This window comes from Ochlerotatus camptorhynchus, unplaced genomic scaffold (genome assembly GCF_037179485.1).
Source record: "Ochlerotatus camptorhynchus isolate MF236.1 unplaced genomic scaffold, CSIRO-AGI_Acam_v1.1 ptg000151l, whole genome shotgun sequence".
Lineage (NCBI taxonomy): Eukaryota > Metazoa > Arthropoda > Insecta > Diptera > Culicidae > Ochlerotatus > Ochlerotatus camptorhynchus.
Genome location: NW_027040641.1, coordinates 474,643 through 486,648, shown reverse-complemented (window position 1 = coordinate 486,648; position 12,006 = coordinate 474,643). Strand labels below are relative to the sequence as shown.

Here is a 12,006-nt window from a genome sequence, read left to right as displayed (position 1 = left end):
AGCGACGGGTAAGCGTCTAGAATTAGCATCCATAACAGCTTCCACAATAATCTTCTTAGCACTTTGACAAACTAGTAATGTTTGAAAAATCATAGCTCAGCTATTTATTGACGAATAAGCAATCTATGGGCACTACTTGATTAGGTTTAAAATCTATTGATAAATTGCTGAGATGATTTTTTAAACATTACCAATTTGCCGTTACACATTTTACCGGTTGTATCGTGTTCGGAGTGTTAAGAAGCTACGGAATATTTTTTAGAAGCTTCTTTTAACAGTAAACCAGAGTAGCTACGCAGTAATGGGGCAATTTTCCAAGGTTAATGGAACAAATTTAAAAAATTTAGTGTCAAAAACATGAACAATATATGTCTAATTTATGGATCGTCCCTATATTTTTAAATGCGCGAGCTTGATTTTCTATGAATCACTTTCATTAGTTTAAGGTTCATTGCAGAATGTTTGTGGATCATTTGCAATATGTTTATGGGCAATTCATGCAATTTCAATGCTCTATCTTTAGAAATTTAGCGGTGCCTTTTTATAACTGCGTTGATAAATATTACTGAAAATATGGATCATATTGATATTTCTTAAGGGTCATTCAAACTTTTTTGGAGATTTCCTGTGGTGTTTTATGGATCATTTGGTTGTTTTTTAAGGAACGTTTTTCAATATTTTATGGATCGTTTTATCAATTATAAAGGTACATACTTAGAGCTGCCCTACAAGGGACAGCCCTATGGGGTTGTACGCAATGGTGACGCAGGACTACGTGGTCTTAATATATAATAAATCTTATTTGTTTTAAAACGACAAAAAGGGTTATCTTCCATTTAATTACACTTAATTAATTTTGGAATCAAATCTTCCATCTTCGCAAACAATGTTTGGCATGTGCGTTTTTGACATTTGCTTCCAAAATCAAACATAATGAAATGCAATGGATGAAAACAGTGATGCCAATTTAAATGATAATCATTTTGATTTAACATATTTTTCAACGACAAATCACTTTGTTTCAAAACGCAAATCACTTGAAAATCAATGATAAATCACTTCGATTCGTAGTGCCACATGACAGACTGAGTCAAGTGCAAGAGCATTTGGATTAGATGTGACGACTTTTTTACCGTGTAGGAATAGGAATTTGAGCGGGGTTCTCTCTGTTTATACTCTTTAGTATGACGCGTTTGACATAGCGACTCACGAAGAGCTACTGATTCCGATCAATAGCGGTGCGGCTTCTTCCTCCTTCTATGGATGCTCATGTGGGCTGCAGTTCGCTGCTTGCAAGGCAGCCTTTTGTTGTGTACTGGAGAACACCACTACTCAGCACGGAAATCGCTTTTCGCAGGCAATCGGTGATAATTTTAATTATCATAGCAACAGTTGCACATTCGTGCAATTTTCAATGGTGACATTTCGAAAAATGATGAAGTCTTAAAAACAGATCCGCAGAAAAATTTCTAATCGATCGGTCATAAAATTATTGAAATTGGTCCAGGGGCAGCTGAGTTATTAACGTTCAAAATCTTTCATAATTTTGTTACATGTTCCATTTTCGGTTTTCGCTAAGTGTACCCCCATATTGAAATCACAGACGTAGTCTTACGTCAAAAAATCTAGATTCTTTTTTACTAATTTTCCACATTTATGGATGTTCGTGGTCTTCCAGAGGAATGCTTTGCTGTCCCTAGGGTCCATACTTTTGTCCCAGATAAAAATTCATTCATATATCACAATGTTGAAATGGAAAAAAAAAACAAACATTTCATAGATAGCACCGGTTGGGCCGGTTGCTATCGCGCTGCTATATTTGTCAACCCGCTGTTCACCGAGAGGCAGATTGTTATTTCCCGCACTTGAAAAGCAACCCCCAGTGCGGTTACTGCGTTATGGTGGAGGTTGCTAAAATAGCTTTAGCAACGCATTGGTGCGGGTGCTCTAAGATAAGATTTAGTTTTAGTTTTAAGTTTAAAGATGTCAATTGTTATACTGGCATGCAGGTATAGAAAACATGTTTAAAATATTGAATTGCCACTTCACTCCATTTGATGATTAGATTATTTTATCATTCAAGTCACGATATTTTAATTTCATTTCTGTCAGTTTAAGTTCTGGTACTTGTTTGGTCATTTTTACGATCTCAGCACCATTCTTGTGTTTTAAATGGATTTTTTTTTTTTGGCAATTTCAAGTGATAATTGTAGCATTGTATAGTCACAAATTTGGCGTTTTAACGGCGATGAGCGCTGACGACGAGCAGCTAAAATTTTCTCACGACAAATTTATTGGCAACTAAAATGCAGTAAGGCAGATTGCCAGACTTCTCCCCCTCTACCTCTACCACCGGAGAAAGGAACCATTGAAGACACATCCGCCCGTCCCGCAACCGCCAAACAGGAAATTATTCAAAACATTCCTGACACCTCCTGGCCACCGATGAAAAGGACCACTTGAACTACCACCCTCCGCTCCACCAAGCAGCTAAAATGTGGCCGGAACGCGAAAGAAACGATTCATCCCTCCCTTTTTCTATCATCGAAAAAATGAGATTTTACTTTCGATACCCACTACTAGATGCTCATAACATTGATTGATGGATTTTTGAATAACTGAGCAGAGTGGTTCTTGAACGGCCGTAACAAGTTTCAGCTTGAGAGACTGCGTGTATATTATTCGAATTCCTCCCCCCTCCCCCCTCCGGCCTACATCACTCGTTATTTCCTTTTTTTTCTTATTTTTTTTTCGGATAATGGAGAGTGAATTCCCCACTCTTCAATCATACAAATAAGATCCAGATGAGATGAAGCTGTTGATGATGATGATGACGAACGGTGTTGGGGTTGTGGGAGAGGTTGCATACGCGGGGAGATGATCCCGGTCCCAACGAGCAGCATCAGAGTTCATTGTAGCTCCGAAAATCCAAGTTAATGATGATTTCTTTTATGTAATAAGATTGCTGGGCATTCACGAAAGAGTGCGAGAATACAAAATCATAGCATGATTGATCTTTCTTGAACTTGGGGTTGATGCGCGCAACGCATTTGTAAGAGTAGAGGATCTTCGGCGAAGGTCTCTGACCACGTGGCCGGCGGCCTGGGCGTACCGGGTGGGAAAATCGACCCACTTGGGCTGGCGACTGAAGTCGGAAACAAGTGCGCTTCTACAAGACAAGTGGATTCCTCAGCCTCAAGTTCGTGGTGGCACTCGAGACGTTTGGACAACTGTTATTTTCGATAGCCCATGCTCAAGCGAGTGAGTGGAACCCGGGCCGGTTAATGATCATTGAATGTGTAAATTTTCAAGCTTGAAGGTGTTGAAATAGCTGGATGGATCGATCAGTCGGAGGAGGCGCCAGGTTTCGAGGGTCGTAACAGCATCTTGAAATACACGGTTGTGGTGCTTCATAAAAAAGAAGTTGAGTCTCCCCGACGGGGAATTGAACCCCGGTCTCCCGCGTGACAGGCGGGGATACTGACCACTATACTATCGAGGACTTGTTTAAGGCAGTGCAAAAGCACCAATATAAACTTTTGATATGATAAAATTCAATAAAAGTACATTGGCAATCACCGAAACAATGTCGATAATTCTTCGCTTATCGGCTGAAAAAATATAGATGCATCGGCCGGGAATCGAACCCGGGCCGCCCGCGTGGCAGGCGAGCATTCTACCACTGAACCACCGATGCTTGTTATTAAAAAAGAGGAAAAATCAGTTCAAAAATTCTTCACGCTTTAAATTTCCACTAGATTATGATCACTACATACTTACACCCAAATGAAAGATGATAGTACAAGTGCTGTAGCCAAAAACAAATCAAAATTAAATTATAGATAGATTTTTTAATGTTTTCACCAACTTCAAGAATATAAAAATAGAATCTGCATCCATGCAATATCTGCACCACATTCAATCTTTGGGTGTGCAATCAACTGATTACGGATGATCTCTGCCGTTCTTCGACTATCTACTTGCTACACGCCACTTATGCTTTTTTTTTCCTAGCACTCTGGGCCAGAAATAGAACAAAACCAACACCGCATTCAGCGTAATAATACGAATACGATAGAGCAAGGGAGAGAAAAAAAACCGGGCATAAATAAATCCCCTTTGCTTGATGCATATAAATGTGTGAACAAAATGCGGAACACGAGGCAAACGCAAAAAAAAAGAAACCAAAATCAACAACAACGACTCTAAATAAAATGCAGAGATAAGATTCGAAGCCAGTCGCTGTATAGGATATAGGAGTTCTTCATCTCGCTTCTACATACATCTAAACCAGTCGTCGAGGCGATCGTTTGTGTTGTTTTGGAATATAGTACAGAGAGGTATCGTTGTTTGCGGATGGCGGCTGTTAATTTATCCCAATTGGGTTCTTTAGGGGTATTGAGGTAGGGGAATTTACGTATTCTCGTCAATCTAAGCAGTGTCCGCACTTCTATTAGCATTTTCTCAGCATCACGCACATATATGACGTGTCTGTTGGTTTACATTCATCTGCTGCTTGCTTCTCTATCCATTCTAATCGACAGAATTCTTCAAAACTGTTTGAAAGCGTTTTTACAACGCTCCAAACTTCTCAGGTGAGTGTGACTATTGTCGGCAGCCTCTTTTTCTTTGGCAGCCTTCCCATTAGAACTGCGTGTTAACCAGCTGTTCTATTATCGGCAACTTGAAATCAACCCCATTTTAGAGTACGTATGCTTCATTTGAATAAAAATCTGGCATAACAGGACTGCTCAGACGTACACATACAATCAGATTGAAGCTGAAAGACTAAATAATCGTTTGGATGCATTCAGGGACGTGTGTTGATGGGAAAACATAGTGAAATTAACGTTTAAGTTTTGGTTGCCGAAAACAGTCAATGGGTGCCGAAGCCGACATTGACCCTAATTGCATATTCTTAATGTGCAATACAAATGGAAACGAAATCCAAAATTTCATAAATTTTTGAGTACTGGAACTATTTTAAATACGTGAGCTTATGTTGGCAACAATCACCACCTTAGCGCCCCTCGGTTTTACCATAGAGGTAACTCTAAGACCAGAAGGTCCCGAAGAAACGTTCTCAACTTTTTGGCTCAGCTCTGGTACTATGTTCGGTCCCAAGCTAATCGATGCACCCCTCGAAACATTGGAAAATCCACAAACCTCCCATTTTATCCGTCAAACTTTCATAGCGAATCAAAACAAACATAGTGTAGTACTAGAATTTTGAATAGAATGGGGTAAGTTAATCGATTTGCTTGGGACCAATAGGCTAGTCAAGTAGTGAGCCAATTTAAAATCGTTAGTTGTTTAGTTTGTGACTATGGCACGACCAGACACTCCCGGGTAACTAGCTCAGTAGCATGAGACCCCTGAACTGTGCCGCAGGACCAGGCATACTACTGGGTATTCGGAGGGGCTACGCGGACAAAGTATGAAACACACAGGAATATTCACATTTTCTAACACATTTATTTGCCCTTTTTTTAAAAATTAAATTAAATGTTTTAAACAAAAATCGCTCTCGCAGTTTTCCCACCACAAATGAATAAAAAAACGATCTTTCGAATGGAATTAAAAGTCTGAAAATCGGTTTGCTCCTTTTAGAGATATTGACCATTGAAAAGTGTCATTTTTTTGAAGAAAATCGCCTTTAACTTTCCAATAAAAAAAGATAGCAAATTGGTTGGTTCAGCAAAAATATTTGCCATTAAAAGTTCTAAAAGTATCTACATCATTATTTCTACGAGAAACGAACGTATGAAAAGATATTCATAGATAACCTATTTTTCAGGGACCACCCTAACCTGCTTGTTTGAAAAAATCATAACTCATGAACCATAAGAGATGGAAATTTGGTGTCTTCTGCAAAGTTGCTGCAAATTGATTGTTCGGCAACTTTGTAGAAAACTACATTGGTCTATCTCAAACAATAAAAAAGTTTGCATTTTCAATTCACCAATTTTATGGACCACCCTAATTTCACTAACATGAAAAGATTGGCCAAAAAATATGAAGAAACTTTCCCGAAAACACCATATGCCTAAAACCAACGGTTTTAGCGCAAACATTTTTATCTTCCTAAATACGGCTTTGGGACCATTGTGGTTACAGCTTTGGGAGAATGGCGGATCTGGTGGCGTTCATCAGCCACATACACCTCAGCAGGCGTTGCTGGCTCGTTTAGCTGGCAGGCGTCTTCCGTCGTTGACGGCATCGGCTGACCGTGGCATGGCCGCCTTGGTCGAGCCGAGATGGGACCCTCTTTCGTAAGTATGGCCACCGGCCTGAGGGAATCGTCCCTGACGGACGATCGAGGATCATTTACTATTAGGCTCGGAAGCCATCTTGACTTCCGAGCCGAGCCGTGTAAAACCGTTTTATTTACGGTACGAGGTCCTGAGAATTGTTATAATTCAGGGAAATTTCCGTCAGGATAATAAAAAGTAATTTACCTGAACGGAGGCAGTCCAACATCCCAGAAACCCCACAATGGGGGGGGGGTACACTAAATGGCACTTCACTTTACGATACCGGTCTACATGAACGCCTGATTACTTCTGCTAATTAGAAGTTTTTTTTCTTTTAGAAGATGGCCACTCGCATGCCGTTTTGCCGATCATCCTCCATTTTTAGCTTAAGACTACGATTTTCCAAACAACAACAACTCATACAAACAAAAATCCACGAATTGTAACCAACTGGTTACAGTTAGTATGACAGCTCGCTCCCTGTATTCAAAGTAAAACCAACCGGTGTATGGTTTTGCTTTGTATACTGGGAGCAAGCTGTCATTTTATTCCGTTTGTGTCAAACAGTGAAATGATTATTTTGCTTTAAATCTTGATTTAAAAATCGAGATGAAAATAAATAGGATTATAATTGTGCTCAGAAAACGAAGCCCTTTCAGATGATGTATAACAGTAACCGATTTTTTTTTTTTCAAATTTAAAGAACTGACCACACATGGTATCTTTATTATTAAAAACCAAGTATGAACCAAGCAATCCAGAAAAAAAAATACCCACTAAAACTACATCCGCAAACAACGGTACCTCTCTGTAGGTCCCTACTTCTACAGGAAAAGCTGGAAGTGCGATGCTGTTCATTGGAATTCTGAGTCGAACTATTGATTTGGCCAAACTGATGAATTATGGATAAAGGGTGTCCACGATGAAATTGCCACACACAAAATTGATTCGCAAAATTCGAGTTTTCATCCGATTGCCATCAAATTTTCAGGGATTGAGAAATAACTATTAAACTTCATTTTACCATTTTACTCGTATTTTATTTACAGTCCATACGCAAATGCCCGCACCTTGGCCTTAACCCCGGCCATAAGATTCTGCACAACCTGTGAATCAACCGTTTTTTTGCATGTAAACCCATACTTTCTTCAGTTCCTCGACTGTCTTCACTACCTTAGGTCGTTTAAGAAGGTGCTGCTTCATAATCGCCCAGTACTTCTCGATGGGGCGGAGCTCCGGAGTGTTGGGAGGGTTGAACATTTTCGGCACGAAATTGACCTTATTGTCCGCATACCACTTCAGCACGTCCTTGGAGTAGTGGCATGAGGCCAAATCCGGCCAGAAGATTGTTGGGACGTTGTGGGCCTTCAGGAGAGGAAGCAGCCGCTTCTGGAGGCACTCTTTTATGTACACCTGTCCGTTCATCGTGTCCTGGGTCACGAAAGGTGCACTCCGCTTCCCGCACGTGCAGATGGCTTGCCAAACCAGGAATTTCTTCGCAAATTTGGACATCTTCTGAGTGCGGACATGCTCCGGAACGCTGAACTTATCCTTGGCCGTGAAAAACAGGTTGCCGGGAATCTGTTTGAAGTCGGCCTTCACATATGTTTCGTCGTCCATGATGCAGCATTCAACTTTCGTCAGCATGTTGAGGTACAACTTCCTGGCACGGGTTTTGGCGGACTTGTTCTGCTTCTCGTCACGATTAGGGGCCTTTTGTACCTTGAACGTTCGAAGCCCAGCCTTAGTTTTGGCCTTCTGGACAAAACTTCGGCTTAGGTGCAGCTTCTTAGCCACATCCCTAACGGAGGCGTTCGGATTTCGGTTGAAGGCCCCAACTACGCGGTTGTGATTTTTGGTGTTGTACGGAATACTTTTTCCTTCACTTCTGGGCTTCCGATCGGTGGTCAACCGTTCCTCGAACCGCTTAATCACTCGCGACACCGTGGAATTCGCGATTCCCAACGTTTTAGCGATGGAACGATGCAAGAGATCCTTGTTCTCGTAATGAATGCGCAAGATTTTATCACGCACGAGCTGTTCTTTCGACTCCATTTCCGCGAGTTTTGATCACAGGACTTTAAAACTTGCAGCATGTAAATAATGCACTATGGACTAAATCCACCCAAATTTTCATTAAATTCTACCCAACGGTTAAAAAGTTAGAGCAATTTCATAGTGTGGCAATTTCATCGTGGACACCCTTTATTTAGAATCAGAGAAGTTTACTCACCGTGCCAATCTGGGTGTTTGTCGAAGGCTTTCGGTTTGAGCATTATGTTTGTTCTCATATTATGGCCAAAACATTGGAAGGAAAATCATCGCTTATGAAAAATTATTATTAAAAAATCATCGCAGAAACATCTAAATACCTACTGTACTCGGAAAAAAAATGCAACAGATAAAAATGATCACCAAAAAATGCGATTTGATCACCAGATACCTGATTGAACAAATAATTTTTTGCAGTTGAAAGTAAAGTGAGAAATAGAAATCCTCACCCATGTCGCATCACAGCCTACACACTTAGATTTTTTCGCCGAGATGGGCACCACCGAGCAGCTCGGCATTTTATTTTGCTGGATCTTAGTGAAAAACTTGCCGAGATTCAGCTAACAAACGGGAATTTTGCCGACATTTCAGCTAACAAACATATTTTTTGCTGAATTTCAAGCAAAATAAAATGCCGAGCTGCTCGGTGGTGCCCATCTCCGCAAAAAAATCTAAGTGTGTACAGAACCCTCATAAAACCAAATATATTACTTGATAAATTTGAACCTGAAGCCTAAGTTTCCAGCGATATTTTATGTTTCAGGCTTAATACTTCTTCTTCTTCTTTTTCGAATTTCAAGCTTATTACTTATCGCATATTAGCTTATTGCGTGCTCTCAACTTAGTGTTCTACTAGATGCACTTCCACAGTTATTAATTGAGAGCTTTCGATGCCTGTACCATTTTTGCATTGGTATAATTATGTGGCAAAGTCCAATCATACTTCTATGCCCAGGGAAGTCGAGAAATTTTCCAACCCGAAAAATTCCTAGACCGGACCGGGAATTCTAACCCAGCCGCCTCCAGCATGGTCTTGCTTTGTAGCTGCGCCTTTACCGACTGAGCTAAGGGAGGCTAAATACTTCGTTTCCATTTATTTCAACTTGCGCTATCTCAGAACAAACCGTCACAGCAAATGTTAAGGTTTTTGTGTGACAAATAGGTAACAGCCCAAGTAACCAAAAGTTCCGCATTCAACGATAAAACTCACTTCCAAGTTCCATAAAGTTCAAATAAAGTTCCAGCAAAACCTTCAAGTTCCATAAAGTTCGAATAAAGTTCTGACAGAACTTTCAAGTCTAATAAAGTTCTAATAAAGTTCCGACCGAACTTTCAAGTTCCACATAGTTCAAACAAAGTTCCGACAGAACTTTCATGTTCCATAAAGTTCAAATCAAGTTCCGGCAGAACTTTCAAGTCTAATAAAGTTCAAATAAAGTTCCGACAAAATTTTCAAGTTCCATAAAATTCAAATAAAGTTCCGACAGTACTTTCTTCCCGAGCAACCAAAAGTTCTGCATTCAACGATAAAACATTCACAACATTCTGGCTACTTTAGAAACTATAGAAAGCACATGAGGAACTTCAGCCTCCAAAAAGTTCCGATGCGTACTCCTAGCAACTTGAAGTTCAAAAAAAGATCCAAAACGGAACATCTTGGCAACTTGAAAGTTTCTTAAAAGGTCCGCCATAGCCCAAATGAAGCAATCTGCACAAATCTTTATTATTAAGGGGGTAGTACACTTTGAACGTCCAAAAAGTAAGGCATTTTCGTTAATTTTTTTAAGCAATAAAACACTCAGGGAGGGCAAATATGTTATAACCCATTTATTAGTCATCCTTCGAACTACAATTTGTATTTATTTTTTGAACTCGATTGGCGTCTCCCCGTGGCCGGTGCACCAGGTCGCGCGGGAGTCCTCGCGCGGGAGTTGGAAAACGGCGTGGGAAAATACTCCTTTCCATGTGATCCTGGAACATAAATCGAACAAAAATCCTGATTAGTAATGAAATTTGGGTTAGAAATACGCATTCCGATTTTTTTTTAAATTTATTTTTTCAAAAGTAGTGGCCTTAGGAAAAAGAAGTCCATTTTTTCACCCTAAAAATGCTTACAAAATCGTGGATAAAAAATCCATTTTTGACAAAATCGAAAATGTGGATACGTATTTCTAAGCAAAATTTAGTTCTGAACAAGAAAACCTAGGCGATATCCAAATTTGATGATAACTGGTTAGAGTTATTCCCCACGCCAGTTTGAAAAACCCCGTTTCGAGATAAACGCGTTTAAAGATAAAAATGCTCTCTCAGCGCGCCGGTACATGTTTTAGGAAATCGCTTCGTAAAGCGATAAGGAATATTCTGGCGGACTTGGAATCTTTTCTAAATTAAAGTATACATCCCAAAGAACATTTTAAGCCAAAAAAAAAATGCATTTTTTTGAAAAATCAAAGTATACTCCCCCTTAACTAAATTTAATGTACGTAAATCCGGAGTGATTTGAGATTTAGGCGTAATTGCTTTTGTAAACAAAAACGTCATTTGCCGATTTCTCTTGAATTAAAGCTCAATCTCATAAACCAACTATACCAAATGATATAGGAATCATTCCTCTATCTCAAAGCGTTATAAGTTTTCGAGATTGAGCTTTTATTCACGAGAAATCGGTGATTGACGTGTTTGTTTACAAATGCAATTACGCCCAAATCTCAAATCACTCCGGAAATATGAAATGACCAGTAGCTCAACAAATAAATCAAAATTCTTATATTTATGCAATGCATCAACATTCTATCCAAACATAAAAAAAGCGCAGCTTCCTAGATTCGGACCCCCTGTATTCGGCATGCGATATACGAACGCTAACCACAGCGCCACAATAATGCTAATAAATCATACACTTTATTACCTGCCTTTGGAAATAACTTTCAGAAAGACCTGATTTTAGAATAAACTTTCATAAAAGTGCGAACTAAATAAGGAATTATTTAACTTATTTTCTAACAATTCCGTTCAAGTTCCGCCAGAAGCTGCTTAGAATGCTCTTCAATTATGGTACCTGTTACGGCGACGGTTACGTTTCGGACCCTTAAAAGCAAACTCGGTTTTGCTGTTAGAGTAAGCTTTAAGCTGAAATTAGTTTTATTAGATATAAATTCATGTTGCATGACGTATTTTTTAGGTTACTTACATTTCTAGTCTTTTACGTTCACTGTCCGTCTGCTTGTAACAAGTGTGTTTTTGTTTGTACAAATCGAGTCGCTGTGAACTACTTTTACAATTAGTGTTCGTTTTAATTATAAGAGAAATTTGGTTTACTTACTACAAAATTAGAACTAAATTCTAGGATAATTAATGGGACAACGCGTTTGAAGAATGTGTACTTTTAAGATAACAGTAATTTTCAATACAGTATGACAGTCGAATCACGCTGACAGTCCTATCTGGCATTTTCAATGACACTTCGCTGGACAGCTATGCTGCACTGTTTACCGGATTGGATGTGAGAGGGACTCGTAGATAGGTCAATTAACCGTTCACTCCCGTTGCTCGATCGCTGACCGATTGCAGTTCGTAACATTCCCCTACCCGTATTGCTCTGAGTCCTCTCCTGCTGTACCACCAATTTCCAGAACCGCCAGCTTCGGTCTTTTTAGCACTCCGTATTTGCTTCGTATTCGCCCATCACGACCCGGGAATA

The 12,006-nt window shown here is 39.7% G+C and overlaps 2 non-coding genes across 2 annotated transcripts; both read right to left on the bottom strand.

Annotated features, from left to right (window-relative positions):
• Positions 1–3,430: 3,430 nt before the first annotated feature.
• On the bottom strand, positions 3,431–3,502 carry TRNAD-GUC (transfer RNA aspartic acid (anticodon GUC)). Its single transcript has one exon. It is a non-coding gene; the product is annotated as a tRNA-Asp (tRNA).
• A 124-nt stretch (positions 3,503–3,626) lies between these two features.
• TRNAG-GCC (transfer RNA glycine (anticodon GCC)) lies at positions 3,627–3,697 on the bottom strand. The gene has a single exon. It is a non-coding gene; the product is annotated as a tRNA-Gly (tRNA).
• Positions 3,698–12,006: the final 8,309 nt, after the last annotated feature.